The 2,330-nt window shown below is 40.9% G+C and overlaps 1 pseudogene; it reads right to left on the bottom strand.

The window, feature by feature from the left end:
• Positions 1-285: 285 nt before the first annotated feature.
• On the bottom strand, positions 286-936 carry LOC102887056 (annotated as a pseudogene).
• Between the last annotated feature and the right edge of the window lie 1,394 nt (positions 937-2,330).

Raw genomic sequence — 2,330 nt, 5'->3', positions numbered from 1 at the left:
TAGATGAACTGTTTACTTTCAAACAAAAAGCAATATATAAAGAAAAGTGAAATTTTACCTCAAATAGCCTAAGCAATGATAACTTTCATAAGATGTTTGAATAACAGCAGCAAAATACCATATAAAACGAAGTTTACCACTTGAGGCAAAACTTAAAACAAGTACAAAAACATGTTAATAACCTTTTCAAGAGCTAGAGCTGGCGGTTCGTTCCCAGGACTCTTCAAGTTGCTTCCCTCATCTCTCTCCAGTCCTCAGGCTGCTTGCTAATGACTCTTTATCCTACTAGGACATCACTCCTTCCTTTTTAGGAGACGTGGAGAGATCCTTGGATTGTGAGCTGGACTTTTCTTCTGATGGAACACTTCTGGATGTAGACCTGGACTTGGTTAGTGAGGAAGATGTGGACACCGAGGAAGACTTGAATCGACTGGTAGAGCTGGATTCGGAGGTTGATGGAGATCGACCATGAAAGCGAGATGCAGACTTCATGTGGCTGCAGCGAGGAGGAGACTTCTTGCTGAAGCGAGATCTGCCCCGAGATCTGGATTGGCTGCTACTGCTGGAGTCATGTCGCCCGCTTGGACTGTGGCTCTGGCGTCTGTAGGTACGGGTAGGCGTTTCCCGGCGGTAGCCATGGAGAGAATTTGGAGGGCGACCAAAGCGCGCCATTTGGACCCGCAGTTCATGGCCATCCAGTATGATCCCGTTTATGGCATCCTTGGCATTCTCAGCCTGGTGCTTGTCATGGAAGCGGACGAAGGCAAAGCCACGGGCCTCTTTAGTGAAGCGGTCCCGTGGAATGTACACATCACCGATATCCCCATACTTCTCAAAGGTGCGCAGCAGTGTGTTGACTGTTGTGCAGTAATTCAAGTTGTCCACCTTAAGAGAGGTCATGCTTTCCATATTGGGAGGAGGGTGACGGTAACTCATAGCCTTAGAGAGTTCAGTCTGATTCCTGCGAACTAATCAATGGGAAATCGCCAATCTGGGAAGGTTGCAAGCTTGATCCAGATGGCTGCAACGGTTTCTTTAGGTTCCTTCTGCTTTAGGCTCCTCCTCTTTGCGTCCCTTGCGTGACGCACGTGCGTGGGTGCTTAGAAACACCAAAATATTCAGCACAGCACCTCCTATCTCCAGAACCTAGACTACCTGAGAAACAACTTCATACAGTTTTTTAAAAATGAATGTTCATAATTGTAACATATCATGTTCTGACTTTATCAGTATATACCCAAACACCCAGTTGTAATTATGGATAAATGTATATGTGTATAGATATAATTATGCAACTTGGAATACATTGCCATATTGATTCATATAGGCTAGAAACATATGTCTACTTGGAGACAAAAAGAAACAAAATACCAAAACAAATTATGAACAGATGGGGTGAGTTAATAATACTAACAGGCGAAGAGAGATTGAGAGCTGCCAGCAAGGTGTGAACTGTAATCAGAAACTCAATATGGGTGCCCTTTTCTATTAAAAAAAAAAATTAAATGAATCAAAGGTGTCATGATCTGTGATTCCAAATTATATAACTGAATATAACCCAGATTATTAGAATTTACTGCTTCCTCATTAATTGACCCAATATATTATCTGATGGAGTAAGGTCATTTGATGTAGCTTTTATTTTTAAAACTGTTTTTAGAGTTAATTATATTTCATCAAATTGTTGACAAGATATCTTTTCTGATGAATCATGTCCATTGCACTCCGATAAATGAGTTTATAATGATAGGAGATAGGAAATATTATTTTATTAAGTATTTCTCACCTTCAATGAATATTTTGTGCTCTTGAAAGCCACAGCATCTTCTGCACAGAATTAATATATATGGTTATCCATTGTTACAAAACAACCTACATCAAAACTTAGTGGCTGAAACTAACAATTTGTCATTATTTTATCTCAATCCAGAGGCACAGGAATTCAGATGGGGGACAGTAGGGCTTCTTATCCATTATATCAGCTGAATTAGCTAGGTGACAGATGGCTCCTCTGGAACTGCTGGGTGTCAGCTGATTCCCATCCACAGCCTCCCCCTTTCCAGAGCCAATTCATGTAGCTAGCCTGACAGATTTTTAGTCTAGTTAAATTTCTCACATAGCACCTCAGGTTTATAAGAGACCATAGTAGAAGTACCAGTCCTCTTAAAGTCTAGGCCTAGGCCAGTATGTAGTATCAGTTTTGCATCACTTGCATTCCATTGGTCATAGTAACCATAGGACAGATCAGGTACAAAGGGAAGAGAAAAAGAATTTCTCAATGGAATAAGTGTGAAGGATTTGCAGCCATCTTTAAATCTACTATAGTCAGT

Source organism: Pteropus alecto, unplaced genomic scaffold (genome assembly GCF_000325575.1).
Source record: "Pteropus alecto unplaced genomic scaffold, ASM32557v1 scaffold272, whole genome shotgun sequence".
Classification (NCBI taxonomy): Eukaryota; Metazoa; Chordata; class Mammalia; order Chiroptera; family Pteropodidae; genus Pteropus; species Pteropus alecto.
The sequence above is the reverse complement of the archived record's forward strand: the minus strand, read 5'-3'. Positions and strand labels throughout refer to the sequence as shown.